The sequence below is a fragment of the Myotis davidii genome, unplaced genomic scaffold (assembly GCF_000327345.1).
Source record: "Myotis davidii unplaced genomic scaffold, ASM32734v1 scaffold77, whole genome shotgun sequence".
NCBI lineage: Eukaryota > Metazoa > Chordata > Mammalia > Chiroptera > Vespertilionidae > Myotis > Myotis davidii.
In genome coordinates, this window is record NW_006289713.1 from 5,203,512 (window position 1) to 5,221,359 (window position 17,848).

The 17,848-nt window shown below is 57.3% G+C and overlaps 1 protein-coding gene across 5 annotated transcripts in view; it reads right to left on the bottom strand.

Moving 5' to 3' along the window:
- The window catches only part of GSE1 (Gse1 coiled-coil protein), a 436,931-nt gene that overhangs the window by 55,045 nt on the left and 364,038 nt on the right, over window positions 1-17,848 (bottom strand). The window lies entirely within an intron of this gene.

Consider the following 17,848-nt stretch of genomic DNA (forward strand, 5'->3'; position numbering starts at 1 on the left):
CAGGTGAGCCCAGGACACAGGCAGGTAGGGGAAGTGCCACCCTCAGGTTCCCGGGAGCCCCTGGCTCGACTGCTCAGAGGTGTCCAAGACCAGCCACTGGGTTCCAGAAGTGGGGAGCAATCACTTCCAACAAGCCCGCCGCTGGAGCAGAGCCCTTGCGGGTCTTGTGACTGCGTCCCCGGCGCCTAGAACAGTGCCTGCCTGGTACAATGGGCGAACGGATAAACTCACATGCTCTGGAGTGCAACTTTGGTGGCGTGTTGGCAGGGGGAGGGGCACAAGATAGGCTGGGTACATTTATCCCCACCCCACCCCCAAATGCGTGACCTTGTTGCCCCACCATGAAAGGGTTGAATGTTCAAGAATTTGGCCTCTGCGTCTTACTCTCAAAATTCTAGGAACTACCCCATCTCCTGTGTTTTTCTTCTTAAATCATTTTTTTAATCCTCACCGGAGTGTATTTTTTTCCCATTGATTTCTAGAGAAAGTGGAAGTGACGGAGGAGGGGGAGTGAGAAACATCCAGTCCAGACACATCAATGAGTTGTCTCCCGCAGGCGCCCCACTGGGGCTGGGGAACCCGCGAGGTACGTGCCCTTGTCCGGCGATCGAACCCGCGACTCTTAGGTCTGCGGGGGTCCGCGCTCTAACCATTGAGCAACCGGCCAGGGCACCCCGCCTCCCCGTCTTACGTAACTTTTGGGAAGGCCACAATGTCCTCGCGGCCGAAGAGTCCACGGAGGCGCCGCTCAACCAGAGGGATCATTAAGTAGCTGGGGTTGCGGTCAGAGGCGAGGCCGTCCGCCTCCAGAAACTGGCACGACCCACTGGGCCTCTGGCCCCTGCGCAGCACCTCCCTATTCCTGGCACCCCCGCACCCTACCTCACCCAGGCACTTGACAGACTGGAATGACTCAGGGAGCGTCCTGAAATTCCTAGGCACCCACAGGCGGCACAGCGGATGACTGCGGGCCTAGGCAAATTGACAAACCTTTAGCTAGAGTAACCACAAGAAGTGGACCCCAAAAAACCTGGTTAATGCCGCAGACTTCCCGCGGCGATTCCGACCTCCGCGTATTCCAGCGCCCCGGGCTCTGACCCCGAGTGCGTCCACAGCTCTCAGCGATGCTCCGATGCCCCCGGGTCTCCTCCTACAACCTCCTTTGAAAACCCTCTGATCTACAACTTTCATACTTTTAAACTGGGAGACAAACAAGTACACCCCCGCCCCCCAAGCGGCCGCCCAAGCGCCGCGCTGCGGGTTTCAACTTTCCGCGCCCGGTGCCAGCCCGCGCTTCTGCCAGCCCCAAACCTGCCCCGGGACATGCCCGCGCCGCACTTGGCAGGAGCTCATGCTGCCGTCCCCGCGGGCCCAACCACCCCCGCTCTCCTCCCTCACTCCCTCTCCCCGCGCCAGCCCGGATTGCGACGGGAGGGAGCGCTGGGCGCCTGCCACCCCCCATCCATCTGTTCCCGATGACGCTGGCGGGCCTGGAGCATTGGGGCCCAAGCCAGCGCGGTGCAGAACCCGCCCGCGTGCCCCTTGCGGGGCGAGGGGCAAGACCCTGACGGGCGCCCCCAAGCCGCCCACTTCCCTGGTCCACACCTTAGACCAAGTGCATGCTGGGGCACTTGGGAGTGGGGGCGCACACGGTCGGACTCCCGCCTTGCACAAGGCTCCTGGCCGACCACAAACGAAAAGGGAAACGGACTAGCGAGGCCGGACTGGGGGGCCGTTACTAGCTCCTACCTGCGGGCTCCGGCCAGCCCTGGCCCGGCGCGGGAAGAGCGCTTCCCCTTCATCACCCACCTCGCTCTTTTGGGTCTTGGCCTTCTCTTGATGCTTTTATTTACCCACCACACGGTGTCTCCTCAGCGCGGCCTCCGGTAATTTATACCTTGCAATGGCCGGCAGATTCACCGCGGCCAGAGTGGGGTGGGGTGGGGGGAGGGGTGCCTCCATCCCCGCGGGAAGTCAAGCGGGCGAGGGGGGGGCGGAGGATGGGAGGCAGACGTTGGGAGGCAATTCCTACTGCTAGCCTATTTCCTTAAAAACAAAATTAAAACCCTGTGGGTCGTTTCCAATCCTCTCCAACCAGGACTACAGTCCGCGACTACAGTCCGCGGGGGTTGGGGAGTAACATGCAAATGAACAACTCGCACCTGGCCGGGTGTTTCCTCTTTGCCTTGTCCCCAGGTCAGTACACCTAGGCCCAACCTCCCCTCACCTGGACACGATGCTCCCACTTATCTCCTTTCATCCCTGGGGAGGCCTTGGTAGGTAGAGGAGTCGATTCTTCCACCTGTTTGAGGATGACCACAATGGCCAAGCAAATTTGTGGGGCAGGGACGCTGCGGGTTATCATTTAGCTAATTTTTGGAGTTGGCAGATCCCTCCCTTCCTTGTAGACATCTGGTTCCACTGGATTGAGAGACGGGTGGTCGGATCCCGTTTCACAGATGAGGAAATTGGGGCCGAGAGTTGCTCCAGGTCACGTGCGCACGGGTACCCAGGGTGCTGCCTGTGCCTGGAGCTGCTCACACCGGGAGTCTCCCCTACCCAGCACAGCCGCCAGAGGCAGTGGGATACTGCAGGAACCCCTAACGGCCGCTAGGGGGCATTAGCGAGCCGGTGTGCGCGCCTTGCCCAGAAAATGCTGGCGGCCACCGGCTGGCTGGCACAGGGGAGATGGATGACACTCACTGTCTGTGCGCCAGGCCCAAGGAAATTAGTAATCCGGGAGCACGGCCTCCGAGTTCAAGGGTGGGAATTGCTCCCCTGCAGCCCGCGCGCTCCTAGCTAACGAGGTTTGTAGCTTGACTCCTAATTTCCCTCTACTAGGGGCTCACGCTGGCTGCCCTCCATTTCCCTCCAGGCATGTTCCTTCTCTCTCCTCAGCAGCTCCCACCTTGCAGCTAGCCCTGAGTCCTTTCTGGGCACAGCACTCTCTCCTGGACGTTCTCCCTCATTTCCATTTGCCCGGAAACCTGACAGAGAAACAAGGTTTTGGATGAAAGGGCAGGTGCTGGGGGGCCAGTCATATGGGGGGCTGTGAGTACATCTCCAGGATCAGGGACACCTGTTCACCAGGGTCCTGCTTCTTCTGTGCCAGGGGCAACAGGATGTTGGTACATGCTTTCCCACACCCCAGACCCCTACCAACCTGAGCTGTGCCTCCTAGAGCAGGAAGAAGTCGTCCAAAGGCCCTCACCTGGCTCTGAGCACCTACCCAGGTGGACCCCTGCAAAATCCAGCCCCGCCTCCATGAGCCCTGGGACCTGTGAAACCTACAAGTCCTACATGATGAGAAAGCCCTCAGGATAAGCCCCAGGAGCCCCCTTACACCTACCGCCTTGGGAACTGAAAAAGGGGCCTCTGACATGTATGCCCAGAAAGGATCTGATTAGCGAGGCCTGTAACCAAGACGGAAGGCATGCAGTTTGCTCAACTAATGTGGACTCAGCTGCCCAAAAAGACTAGGGCAACAGGCAGGAGGTGCTGACAGGTGGGGCATTTAGAGGCAGCAAGAAAGACAGAAAGGTGATTTGGCAACTTAACCCATCACCACCACCACCACCACTTGGGCACCTACCTAACCCGGTGAAGTTCGTAGGAGAGTAGACACTATCTGTGACTGTCCCCCAACCGAGTCCCAGTACAGGGGGGCTGGGCCCTGCATGCCCCAGGGAAGGGAATCCTGCGTCCTGCTCTTTATCCTCTGCGTCCTTTTGGGATTAGCAGGACTCACAGTCTGTGTTCTCCGCTCTCACTAGCTGTTCCTAGCACATAAGGACTGCATGCCACCTTCCCATCATGCCCTCAGCCACTTCCTCCAGCACCTGGATCTGCAGGTCAATGCCAGGGACCTGGACTCCAGTGTGGGTAGGGAGGGAAGATCCCTTCTGCCATTTACCAGGCACCTGCCACGTGCCCAGGCTCTTCACCTCATGTCACTCAATCCTCAGAGGCCCTGCAAGGTGGCCGGCATGACCTCCATTACAAAGCCCAGTGAGGAGACCTGGAAAAGGTAATTAACTGGCCCAGGACACACAAATTCGAGCCACGCCCGACCCAGACCCTGACTGTCCACCTATACCGGACAGCAACTCTGTCACTACCTGCTGCAGGTAGACCTGGTAGCCGTGTTACAGGTCTCAAAGTGTTTTCAGGTCTAAGACCCCCTTTGGGGAACATCTCCAGCAGCTGCCCCGTGTCCGAAAATCATTCTCCCTTCTGGGGGATTGTGGGGATCCACCACTCAGAGCCTGGTATCCCCACATTTGCATAGCTCCTCTCTGTGAGTGGTCCACCCACTCCAAGGCTACCAGCCCCACCCAGGGGAGCCACATCCAGAGGGTATCCCCCCCCCCCGCCCCCATCAAAGCTGGGCTTAAATCTTATCTCTTCCAAGAAGGTTTTTCCCATCCCGCCTCTGGAACTCATCTCTCCAGCTGCAGAGTCCCACTCTTAGATAGTGATCACACAGTGCTGTGGGTCCCACGGGTCTTAGATAATGGTGTGCGTGTGTGCGTGCATGTGAAATAGACTCCCAGGCCACCCTACTGTCTGGGTTCAACAAGCTGTGCGGGGGAGTGTCCAGGCTGCGCTGTGATTGTTGGAGCCCCAGGTTCCACCCACCCCCGTGAGTTAGTGGGTGCTCCAGTCTCAGCCCCAGCCACCAGGCAGAACTGCTGAATGGATACATGGAGGGAGAGAACCATGGCCGAGGGGGGAACGGAGACCCTCCCTCACCGGGCCTGCCCTCCCTGGGGAGGAGCCAGATCCTCCAGCAGGCTGGGGGCCACAGCCAGGCCTGGCACGGTGGTGGTGGGGGGGCGGGAGGGTGTCCCACACCATCTCAGGCACTATCCAGTAACCAAGGTCATCTCCAGGGGAGCAGGCAAGGTTCAGGCCTGGCAATCCCTTGGATGAGGGCACAGGCCTTTGCCTCTTAACCCCGGGCCGCCCCAACACTTCCTGCCCTTTCAGCACTGCTCCCAAGCTGCACCCAGCACCCAGCTGCACTCCTTTACAATCAGTTAACAGCTGTTTTGCATAGATTTTCAATTCTAATTGCCTTGCTTTGTGAGCACCGCTGAGCCGAGCCTGGGTGAATGGGGAAGCCGCAGCTCGGCTAAAAAGCTGGCGGGAGGGGTGGAGGGAGACACTTTAGAGGCACTAAAAGGAAGCCAGTGTGTCCCAGGCCGGCTGCTTTTATTTTTTTTAAATAAGAAAAGAATTCCCCTGCCACTAACTGCCCCTGCCCCAGCTTCTGCCTCTCCTGTTGGAACCTGGAATCTGAAAGATACCCCCAACCTTGGGGGGGACGTCACCCACGCCTCTTTGACCCGGCTCCCCACCCCGCCCCGGCACGGTACCCTGGGGGACAGCTTCCAGCTCTGGAACCACCACAGGGGCCTTTGCTTCCCTCCCCCATCAGCCACTCCCCTCTCCACCCTGATACAGGAAGCTAATTGGACAATAAAGTTGAGCAGTGAGGAAACGTGCTCTCTGGAGACAGCTGGCATCTATAAAAGAGAAATATTTGCATTTAAAACCTTTAAACTTTAAATGCAGGGCCAGGCCAAGGCTGGGAGAGTGTGGAGGGAAGGGGTGCAGCAGGGACTCCTGGGGGAGGCTGCACAAGCTGCTGGGGGTCCACAGAGACCCTGAGACGGTAGTTCTGGACATTCTGCCACCAGTGGGCCCCACCCATGCCGGATTCCTGTCGGCCAACGCTAGCCTGGTGGCCTTGCCACGGGAGATGCACAAACCCTCCCTAGCTCCCCGCCCACCTGGGGTCTCAGTTGTTCTGTAGGGTTCCCCAGATCTTTCCAAACTGAGCTTGAGGATCAGGGCCCCACACCCTCGGGGTGGCCTGGCTGAGCCCATGCCCATCCCCCTGCTGCCTGGGCAGAGCCCCAGGCCCCTCTCCACACACTGTCCCTCCCCCTGGCTGCTGGCTTCCAGAGGGAAGGGGCCCCTGGCTGACCTCTAGTGGCCCTGCTCCCTTGACCCCTTCCCTTAGCCCCTTCCAGAGTCAGCGCCACCCCACAGCGCCCAGAGGAGGAAATGGAGAGGTCTACCGGCTTCCCAGGGCTCCCAGGACACCGCCTCCACGCTGCTCTCTGGGGTGAGGGGCCGGGTTTTCATTTCCTCGCATGCCTAGTTCCCATTTTTCATCCTGGAGAGAAACCTGGCTAAATTTCCCCACTGTCAACATTTGTGATGTAAAGTCAGCAGAGAATATGTCCCTAAGTGGTCTTATTTTGGCAGGGTTTTATGAAATCGCAGAGGACTCACAATCCTCACCGAGAATCCCATGTACCGGGCACGTCTGCACAGAGCCGAGCGGAGCGGGATAACCGGCGTGGACTCCCGGCTCTGCCTTCCAGGGCAGGAGTGGAAAATTCCGGGGTGCGGTGGGGTGGGGGTGGGGGCGGTCGAGAACAGTGGCCCAAATCAAAGGGCACCCGTGTAATGTTCAACAATGTCAGCTACGCAGAAACCACGCCAGAAACATCCCCTCTCCCAGTGTCACAGCAGGCCTTCTCTCCTTCTCAGACCTCTGTCCCCATCAGGGAAATAGCTTGGCGGTCAAGGCCAGGATCAACTGTGAAACCCAGTTTCATCTCACTCTTCCCCCTATAGCACCACCCTCTCCAGCCACTTCACTAGTTCCACACCCTCGGCAGGCTTCCTCGCTATCTCTTCCTAAACAAAACTGCCTGGGCGTCTGCCTATTCACCTCATCCAATGACCATCCAGAAAGCAAATTTAAAACGTGGCTTCCGAGAGCCCACACTGCATTTGGGAGGGACAGTGTGGAGGGGAGAGGCTCTAAGGACAGGCCCCTGGGCGGAGCCTGCCTGACCACTGACCACAGCCTGGCTGTGCCAGCTGTTGAGCTGCAAGCAACACCCCCCCTCCCCCCGTTTTAGTGAGGGCTACCCAAGACAGTAGACTAGAAAGAGCCTTGCACAGTGCCTGGAACACAGTTGGAGCTCAACAGAATTACTTCGATTTGGTGTGAGGAGGAAATGGACGGAAGGGCAGCAGCAAATAACAAGGTTTGTGAGGAAGCTCTCATCAGCACCACAGCAGATGGGCAGGGCGGCCAGTCAGCACCGTCAGCACCGGTGTCAGGGCCTGGCGCGAGGCGGCGTGGGACTGGTTTGCTCTCGCTCACATGTCCTCGAAGGAATGTCCTTCTGTCCCCTGCACGAGTCCCACGCACTTCAGGAAGCATGCCAGCACTGACCGGAGCCCTGTCCTGGTCCTACTGGCTGGACACCTGCAGGTCCGTGTGCCCGACAGAGGGGAGGAGAGCCAACGGGAAGGACCCAGCAGGGACCAGGCTCTTGCTTGTGTCTTTAGTTTAATGTTGACAACATCCAGTCAGACGTCCCTCTCAGAGAGATGTGTCTTAAAAATTATCCACGCAACCTGAACCTCCCCCACGGGTGAATGGCCACTCAAACGCACGTCTATCCATACCGTGGGGTATTAGCCACTAAAAAGACCGAAGTCCTGATACACAGTCCAATATGGACAACCAGTGAGACCTGAAGACATAGGTCTGCATAAGACCATGTACACGGAGGTTCATGGCAGCATGAGTCATAATCGCCCAAAGTGGAAACAATCCATCAACCGACAGTGGATTTAAGAAAACCGGTAGTCTGCCCATGCAATGGAGTATTATTCAGCCACAAAAAGGAATGAGATACTGATCACGCTACAGAATGGATGAAGCTTGGAGACTGTATGTCGAGAGAAAGGCCAGACAAAAGACCACATACTGTATCATTCCATCCACAGAAAAGTCCAGAATAGATAAATGCGAAGAGACAGAGGAGATTAGTGGTTGCCGGGGCTGCAGGGAGGAAGGAATGGGGAGTGACTACTAATGGGTATGGGGTTTCCTTTTGGGGTGAGAACATGTTTGGGGCCAAGATAGAGGTGGCGGTTGTACAGCGTGGTGAATGTGAAATACCACTGAGTTATTCACTTTAAAATGGCTAATTTCATGTTATGTGAACTTCACCTCAATGTTTAAAAAAGATCCAATCTTCCCTAGCTGGTTTGGCTCAGTGGATAGAGCATCGGCCTACGGAATGAAGGGTCCCGGGGCCGATTCTGATCAAGGGCACATGCCTAGGTTGTGGGCTCGATCCCCAGTGAGGGGCATGCAGGAGGCAGCCGATCAATGATTCTCTCTCATCATTGATGTTCCTATCTCTCTCCCTCTCCTTTCCTCTCTGCAATCAATAAAAATATATTTAAAAAGATCCAATCTGCAGGCCCCTGCTTGTCCTGAGAGGGATGGGGCAGGGCCTAAAGTTCCCCTGAGAACCCCGAGCAGCGTCCCCTGGAAACCCCCCTTCACGCCGCATTGCATTGCGGACTCAGGAACACTTTGAGAGAAACTAGTCATGTTCAAGCGAATTTTGCTTCCAGGGCATTTTCCACGCTCGGCCTCCCACTCCCTCACACACACACAGACGCACTCTGCTGTCTCTGCGGACCTGACCTCTGAGCCCTCCGGGTGGGGGTTCGCAGTGTCCCCACCCCCAAAGCTGCAGGCCATTTCTGCCCTCATCAACAGTTCTCTGGCTCCAGGGGGAGGGCAGACCCTGCCCCTGTGAGCACGGAGCAGCTGGAGGTCATGACACCGAAAGGCACACACCTGTCTCTGAGCAGGGCTGCAGCCGGCTCCTGCCACCTGGCCACTGAGCTGCAAAGAGGCCAGCTGTGACCTAGGCAGGCCTGGGGGGCAGAGAGGGAGCAGGGGGTGGCACGGGGAAGCTAGGTCCCTTAGAAGTCATGGATGGCAGGGGAGCCCCCAACCCTGGATCCCTGACCTAAAGCCAATGTGAACCCTTAGGGGGGTAAGGCAAGAGTGCCTCCACAGCCCTAACCGGTTTGGCTCAGTGGATAGAGCATTGGCCTACAGACTGAAGGGTCCCAGGTTCGATTCCGGTCAAGGGCATGTACTTTGGTTGCGGGCACATCCCTAGTAGGGAGTGTGAAGGAAGCAGCTAAATCAATGTTTCTCTCTCATCGATGTTTCTAACTCTATCCCACTCCCTTCCTCTCTGTAAAAAATCAATAAAATATATTTTTAAAAAAGAATGCCTCCACAACCCTACGCCGCATCTACCACCACAGTGGGCATACTTCTGCCTCTGAGCCTGGACGCCTCGCGGACACAGAAATCTGGGGGCTCCCTCAACAGGGAACAGCCCCCCTTTATAAAAATTAACCAGGCATCCTCATGCTGGCTGAGGGGTTTTCCTCTTTCTTCCTGGTCTGTCAGTCAGCTCAGAGGGTACCCCGACCCAGGCCACCACAGACGGGTCACATGCCCAGGAGGGTACCCAGAGAGGCCAAGGGCAGCAAGTCACCCCAAGGTCCAGGACAGATCTGGGTGGGACGGGGCTGGGGCAAAGTCACAGGACCAGATATTTGAGCACCTCAGGCTGGCCAGGGCCCGCAGGTCTCCATTTACACCCACACAAACTTGAAGGGATCCCCAGGAACTTGTTGGGGGGTCGCATCCCCCAATATTCTTTGCATGATGAAAAGCCTTCAACGTTCTTTAAGTATCGAAGAGCCCCGAGGCGTGCACATACATACAAGGCCTGTGATTTGCACACATTTGCATGGTGTTCCCACCCCCTCTCCTCCTGCCTTCAACCCACCACCTCGGTGCCATGTGCCACATCTCCAGCCCTGGCAGCAGCTGGGGTCTGCTGAGTGCTTACTGTGTGCCAGGCATTTGAACCTAGGAATCCTCATCCCAATTCTGCCCTCCGTCCCTAGCCCCTCTCCCATCCTTACTGCGCTCCTGACACATTTCTGTATTAAGTATCTACGGCGTATCATTAAAATCCTAAACTGCCACTTGGACAATCAAATCCCAGTTGCCTTTATGGCTCGCTGACTGGACAAGCAACACACAGACCAGCAGGCCCTGATGCAAGCAGAGGCCTGGCTCTCACCTGGCCTGGCCCCCCTTCGAGGCCAGCAGGAAGGGCCTGGGACTAGAGGTTAGTTTGGGGACCTGGTCTCCTCTATCTCACGCACGAGGCTTCGAGGAGCCACTCACTCCGGCTCTTAGTGTATTTATGTCTTTAGAACTTGGTCTCCCAAATGGAAATAATCAAGGAGAAAGGATTACATTAAAAGCATCATTTTCACTGTTGGAAGTTCTTGTGCTGAGGTTTTGGCTGGCTGCCTTAAGATCCTCTGGGTGTCTGCAGGGCCCCAAGCTGAAGGTCAGCCTGGAGGCGCTGTTGTATGGTGCATCCCCTCTGTCAATTTCTACCTGTTTGCTCCCAGAAGGGCCTTTGTTTTCTCTCCTGTGTGGCTCTTCTGGCCCCAGTCTGCTGAGCCCCCATCCAGAGACACCTCCTCCTAGCTCCGGCCTCCTACCTATCACCAAAGGCCCTTCTGCAGGCCCAGCCTCTGCTGCCATGCCCTGGCTCTTGTGTCCTACTGTGACGGTGCCCCCAAAGGTCCTCAGTGTCCTCCACATCCCCTTGTCTTCTCCTTTCCTTCAGTCTGCAACACCTGGCAGACCCCAATGGCTGCACCGCCTCCTGCATCCCTTTCTGTGGGGCTGCTCCCCTCCGCTCCTCCTTCCCAATGGGGACAGGCTCCTCTCCTGTTTTAAGTCTCCCCCTTTACCCCTCAAGTCTGTGCACTTCCATTTTTCCTGTCATGACTTGCAAACGCATGCACCAGCCACCCCCCTGCCCCATTTCTAACCTTCCCCCCCCGCAGGCCATTCTAGAAGTGTCTGCTGGTCTCTTAGCCCCACAGGGCCCCTACCACCCTTCCCGGCTCTGCTGTGTCCTCCCACCCTCTCTTGACAGGTTAATTTAGATTAAGAGCCTCCCTCCTTATCTCTGCTCAGGCTGCACCTGATGCCAGGTGCAGACTCCCCAACCCTTCCCAAACCCTCTTTGTTTGCTGCATACCTCTTCCACTCAGGCCCTGGCCTAAATTCCACCTCCTCCAGGTAGCCTTCCTGGATGTGGCTCTGTGGCACTAAGCCTGCTGGTGAAGCTGGCCGTCCCCCTCCTATGGGGGTGCGGGGGAGAGGGGTGACTTTAGCATTCTTTACTTTCTGCCCTGCACTCAGGAGGCCCAGCCACTGGTGGAGAGGAAACAAGTCTTGCTTATTTCTGGACCTTCACAAGCCCTTTCAGTGGTTCTCAACCTTCCTAATGCCGCAACCCTTCAATACAGTTCTTCATGTTGTTGTGACCTCCAATTTTATTGTTACAAATTCAACATAATTAAAGTAATTAATCACAAAAAACAATATGTAATTATACATGTGTTTTCCGATGGTCTTAGGCAACCCCTGTGAAAGGGTCGTTCGACCCCCAAAGGGGTCGCGACCCACAGGTTGAGAACCGCTGCCCTCGGAGGACACAAACCTTCATTGGCAACAAGTGCTGCTGCATCCCCCACCCCCAAATAAATCCAGCCAAAAGCAGGATGGAGGAAGCACCTGGAATGTGTGCTGGAGCCTCTCCTTTTGGAATGCCAAGTGGTTTTTCCCATCAGCCCTACAGAGACCTTCACCTGCGATGCCACGCCAACCCCTCCCACAATGAGCAGCTAGAGTATTCTGCAAAGAGTCACCCGGAAAACAAATGCTGGGTTTTTGTTTTGGTTTGTTTTAACGACTCCCTGATGATCTTAAGAGAAACACACAGGCACACCCGAGAGCCGGGCCAGCTCAGAACTCAGCCATCCCCACTCAACACCAACCTCTCACCCAGAGTTCAAAACAGTCTCCTCTCCCAGGAATGACAGTGACACAGAAGAAAGCTCTGCGCTGGCCTTCACCAACAACTCCGGATGACAGCTCTGCCCCTCCCCTTGGCCCACATAGTATAGGACTCCGGCTCCCTCCCTCCAGCACAGACCTGCCTGGCTAGCAATTTGAGCCCTGGGTTAGCACAGCCCAGCTCAGGAGTTCTATTCCTGGCTCGTCGGGCAAATTGCTTCATGACCTTGGGAATGTCCCCACGCTGCCTGACCCCACCTGTTGTTAATCCGAGGTGGAGGTGGCATGGACAGCAGGGCCTGCTGGAGGCCGTGTTGTTGTTGTTTGGAGGCAACCCGTGTTTCTCTGGCCGCAGCGCAGAGCTGGGGGAGAACATGCTTCCGACACACCCGGAGCCCCTCCCTCCCAGGCACAGGGAGCTTGGGCGTGGTCCCCGCTCCAGATGCTCCCGAGGGGACCTTGTCCAGCACCAGCCAGACCACGGTCACAGGAGGGAGGACCGCCCCCCTAAACTATTTTATAGAGGGGAGAGTCTCAGAGCCCTGCCCGCAGGCTGGGGCGACAAGCTCACCTGTCTTACAGGTGACAAGCCTGTAAGCATCACCAGCTGGTCAGGGCTGGCTGGGCTCTTGGAGGAAGGAAGAGAAGGAGGAAGAGGGAGGGAGGGGCCGCGCTCTAAGTGTTTCTCCAACTCCTCCGCCGCCTCCGCCCATTTCTGGCAGTTTCTCAGATGGAGAGCTGGCCAGAGAAGTGAAATGCGAGCGCCGGCTGTCAGTTGGCCAGGACAGATCTCGGACAGGAGGACAGGAGGCCAGTTCTCAAGACTCATCCACTGCTCTTCCTATTAACCCCAACTTTGCCTCCACAAGAAGCGCCTGATTAACACAGAGTGTCAGGGGCCACCCCCCGCCCCCATGTCCATCACCCACATCCTAACTTGGGGGGAGGTTGGGGTGGAGCCCAGGAATCGACATGGACAACAGGTGGCCACAGCCCCACTGAGGGGGCCCCTGGGGCTCACCCTTTCCCCATTATACCAGCTGGCTTTGTCATCTGACTTGTGGCATGATCCTCTTTTAAAAATTAACTTTAATTTATTTCTTCCCTGCCTCTCTCCCCCAAAGAATTCGCGGCAACATTACCAACCTCTGATGGAGGTGTGTTTATTATTTTACAGTTTCCTCGGGAAGCTCCGGGTAACTGGAAGGGGAATTATATTCAGAGAGAACTGGGTCCCCAGCGTAAGTCAACATTATTCATTTAACAACTTCTATCGGCACACGAGATGTGAGCGGGCCTCACCCAGAGACGTCCCCTGTGGTTCCTGGAAGATTTAATTCACAACATCCAAGAAAAATAATTAGGGGAGTAGGAGGATGGAGGGGTGGGGAGGGGCTTGGGGGCATCGCCGACTGCCAGGTTACCCCAATCAGCATCGCCGCTTTGTCACTGATCTTGGGGCAGGTGGCTGGCCTGGCACGTCTCACTCCACACCTCACGTGGGCACGACACATATGAGTGGGCCCATTTGGGGGGAACTTTTGGAAGAACAGATCTCCAAAGTGGGATCAGCCAAGCCACCCCTCCTCTGCATGGGGAGCTGCCCCAGCCCCAGAGCATCCCTCTAGGGGGGGTTGCCCAGGAGCCCCTTCCTGCCTGTTAGCCGGGACACACACTCCCCTAGCCTTGGCAGTCGTCCTCTGAGATGGCTGAGGGGGCCAGGGGCCATGTGAGGGGTCTGGTGTCCCACTCAGCCACTGGAGTGCTGGCCCTTTCTTCAGCATGTTGTCAATGACACCGGCAACTCCTGAAAGTGGTCACGAAACCTGTCACACAGCACAGTCTGACGCGCAGGGGTGAATTCTAGTCTTTACACTCCCGTTTGCTGAATGACTGAATGAATGCATGCAGGAACGAGGGAACAAAGGACAATCTGCAGCAGCCCCGGTGGTCCAGGGGACGAGCTCAGTGGAAGAGAAAGGAGAAAGGCAGTGAGCGAGCCCCTGCAGAAGGCCCCAGCCGGGCAACCTGGCCAGCCGAGGATCCCAGGTCCCCTGGAGCCTCCTGGGTTCACAGATGGGGCCTGGAACACGGATAATGAAGACCCCTCCAGCGAAGAGCAGATGGAGAAGCTGACGGTGGTGGGCAGGGAGATCTGAGGGTTCTAACCTCTGCCCACCTGCCCCGCCAGCCCCCTGGGACTGGGCCCAGGCCGCCACAGCCAGCCTCCTGCCCTGGCTGTCAGGGCCACTGGACAAGCCTGGGGCAGGCCAGGTCTAGGGCAGCCCCTGCTGTTTCCTTCCTCCCCTACGCCCCTCTCCTCCCTCCCTTCCTTTTCTGCGAAGAAGTCAAATTTGCCAGTCTGATGCATTAACCGAGCCGGGTAATGAATGGCGAGTGTGTGGTGCACCAGCTCAGGCAGAGGGAGAGAGATACACGCAGGCCAGGCGGGACCCCAGCAACCGGGCAATTTTCCAGGCTCTGCTTCCGAGCCCCACCATTCAACCCCCCTCCGCCGGCCCCTCCTCCAACCCCCTCCCCACCCCCGTAAGAGAGAAGCAGCATGCCCTGTCATCAGAACCGCATTGTTCTGGCCAGAAGAAAAAACGGGTCCAGCAGATGGCAGGTGTAACAAAAGCAGCTTGCTGTGGCCAAACCAATTATTTATCTAATTATGATTTACCACTTAACCACATGATCTTTCTGCAGAGTTGTGGGCAATTAAAACCAGGGTGACTATGTGGATTATGCAAATGGGCTAGAGCCCAGCGAATAAAATTGGAGATTAGACATTCACACAGGCAGGAGCTGGCACAGGGCAGCCCTGGGGGGAGCAGAAGGGCCTGAGGGAGGGGAGACGAAGGGGGACAGGAAGGATGGGGAGCAGGAAGGAGCGAGAGAATGGAGGGAAGGGGCAGGGGGCGAGAGGGAGGGAGGGGGTCTGGCTGTGGGAATGTACCTCCCCTCCTCAGGCTGCCAGGCTGCTCCTGTGTGATGACATCAGGCCCCTGGGAGAGGGGAAGTCAAGGCTGGTGGCCCGACAGGGGCTGCAGAGAACCAGGCATCAGTAGGCCCTTGGGGGAGGCAGCCCTAGGGTGACTGGAAGGCCATGGGCAGCCCCACTCGAGGTCTGTGAGTGGTGGCTGGGGAGTCAGGGGAAGGGGAGGGGAGGGGAGCGGACTGGGCACCTCCACTCAGGCCCTCTAATCCTGGCGACCTCCCCAAGGTTCCTGCAGCACAGCCCGTCTCAGCGCTCTGCAGTGAAGTACTTCACTCTCTTCACCGCCACCTCTGAGACAGCAAGAAGTGGCCACATTTTACAGATCAGGAAACCGAGGCTCAGTGAGGCTACGTTTCTTGCCGAGAGGCTGGTAGGGCTGGATGTGGCTAGGCCAGGCCAACCTCCAGAGCTGCGTTGCGCTCCCAGCTGCCAGGGCAGCCGCCTTGCCGGAGGGGGCAGGGCAGGGTGTTTCTGGCGGTCCCTGAGCCTGTCCCTCCCGAGGGTTGCCCTCGCTGGGCAGGAGGCTGCTGGCAGATCTGTCCAGGGAGGACAGGTCTGGTTAAGTAGATGGCAGCCATCAACAATGACCCACTAGATCAGGACTCGAGACACCCAGGGGCAGTCCCAGCTCCGGGATGGACCAAGCAGCTGAGCGTCCCCAGCCAGGTCACTTGGAATCTCTGGGCTCAGTCTCTGAACAAAGGGACTAGGTGAGGATTGCTCATTTCCCCGCAGCTATAAAAGTGCAGGTGACACTCATTAATATCCACATGCGATCCAGGTCTTCCCAGATGGCTGAGTGGGGGGAGGAGGGACCTAGAGAGAGGTGGCCGCTGGAGATGCTCTGAACCTACCACTCAAACTGGCTCCCTCTTACTAATAAAAGCAAAACCTTACCGAGTGCCCGACCCGGCTCCCAAGGCTTGGGTGTCCTACCCTAAGCCTCCCAAAACCTTGTGAATTGTTGCTGTTGTTCTCATTGAGGCATGAAGAGGTTAAGTAGCCTGCCCAAGGTCACACCGCTGGCCAATGGCAAAGCTGGGATTGTCATTCATTCATTCATTCATTCATTCAACAGATATTTGAGCGGCTCCTGAAATGCCAAGCTCTGGGCTGGATGTTAAACATAAAAACCAACCTAAGAGAAGGTCCCAACTCCAGGAGCTGCCTTCTGGTGCAGTGAGTGACCTTTTTGCATCCGCTGTGTTTAAGCAGAGGAGGGGGTTAAGGTCAGAAATGCTCCTCCCATCCCACCCCTGCAGGTGCCCGGAGCAACACCCTCCCAGACACACGGGCAGGTCCCTGTGACGCGGTCCGGGGGTCAGAAAGAGAAAACAACGAAGAAGACCTGCTCCTACCACTGCTCTTCTTCCCAGTGCAGCTGCACTGTCCAGGGTGTGGCCGCTGCCACAGGTGCCACAAATTGAAATGGAAATAAATTAAACCAGGAAAACTTCACTTTCTCAGTTACACGAGTCACATTTCGAGTCCTCAATCCTCACCAATTCAGGCATCACAGATCTAGAACATTCTATCATGGTAAATGGACCTCAGGGATGCATACCCAGCACCCAGAGCAGTGCCTGGCTGTTCGCTCGGGGAAGGAATGGATGGATGAAGTGCCTCTTCTAAGAACCAAGTGCTGCGTGAAGGAGCAGACGGGTCCTGGGGAAGTCTGAGTGCTCCCTGCATGGCTGCCAGCCGCTGGCTTCACTGACCCAGCCTGCCAAGGCCAGGCCAGGGCCCACCTCCATGCCCGAGGCCCCGGGGGCACAGCTCCTGCCCCGCCCAACGGGGAGGCCCTTCCCACCGACAGCCAGCTCCGTGGCACTGGGAGGCCCAGGAGACCTTGCCCAGGACCCTCCCCAGCGCCTGACCCGGTGAGGCGAGGAGGAGAGAGATGGCTCCCTTTATGAAGAAGCCAATTTCCTAGCAAAACTCTGCAGCCCTTGGAACCAGGGGAGGAGTGAGGGACGTCCTGGGGTCCCAGACTCATCTCACATCTGTACTGTCCGTCCTCACCTGTCCTTTCCCAAGTCAGGCCCTCAGTTTCAGTGTGTGTGTGTGTGTGTGTAGGGGATTGGGGGTGGGGTGGGAACAAGGGGAGGGGGCTTAGTAAGTTCAGGGGAAACTGGCAATTCCCAGGGTATCTCCAGCTCCCAGGGTATCTCCAGGAGCCCTGGAATAAACCAGCCCAGGGCCCTGCACTCTGGGGTCAGGTGCTCTCTTGAGATCTGATGAAAGTAAGAGGCCTCCTGCTCAGATGGCCAGGATGACCCCAACTGTGCCATCAGTCAGAGGGTCTTCACACACTGGGGAGAACAAGGCAGAAAGGGCAGGCGGCTGGGCCCCTTCTCCAGCTGGGTCTCGGGTGGCCCTTGCCACCCAGGGTGTGACCTGGCTCTGGCCTCAAATACCAGGACAAAGGGACTGTCCCAAGGGCCTGGCTAAAGCCCTCACACCGTCCCCAGAAGGGCACCCAGCCTGGTACCATCCTCAGTCCGGTTCTGTGAACCTGTCCTGTCCCCCAAGAATACCATCCTAAGGTCCCTCACTGTCGAGCTGTGCAGTGTGTGCAGTATTATCCCACTGTACCCCTGTGGGCCCGCGGGGATACCAGTCCCCGTTTTACAGGCTGGAAAACAGGGGAAGAGGAAAAGCGAGCTGCTGAGGGCCACCGAGCCGGTGAAGTGGCGTCAGGGCGCGAACCCCGACCCGACCCTGAGGGCTGCTGCTTTCCACTGAGGAACCAACAGCCAGACTCTGGTGTTTGTCCTCTGCGTTCCCCACATGCTGTCCACCCACCCACACACACGCACGCACACACTCCCCGTCACACTCACATACGGACAACCACACACTGTCACACACACACTTTCACATGCTCATTCACACGCCCACACATGCTGCTTCGTACGTGTTATTCCCCTGAGAATCGGTAAACAAATAGCAGGGGCCCACCCTTCCACAGAGGCCAGGGAAATGGACACACCAGGCTCTGGCCAGGCTCCCCCAGAGTTCTTCAGATGCCCCGGCCCACC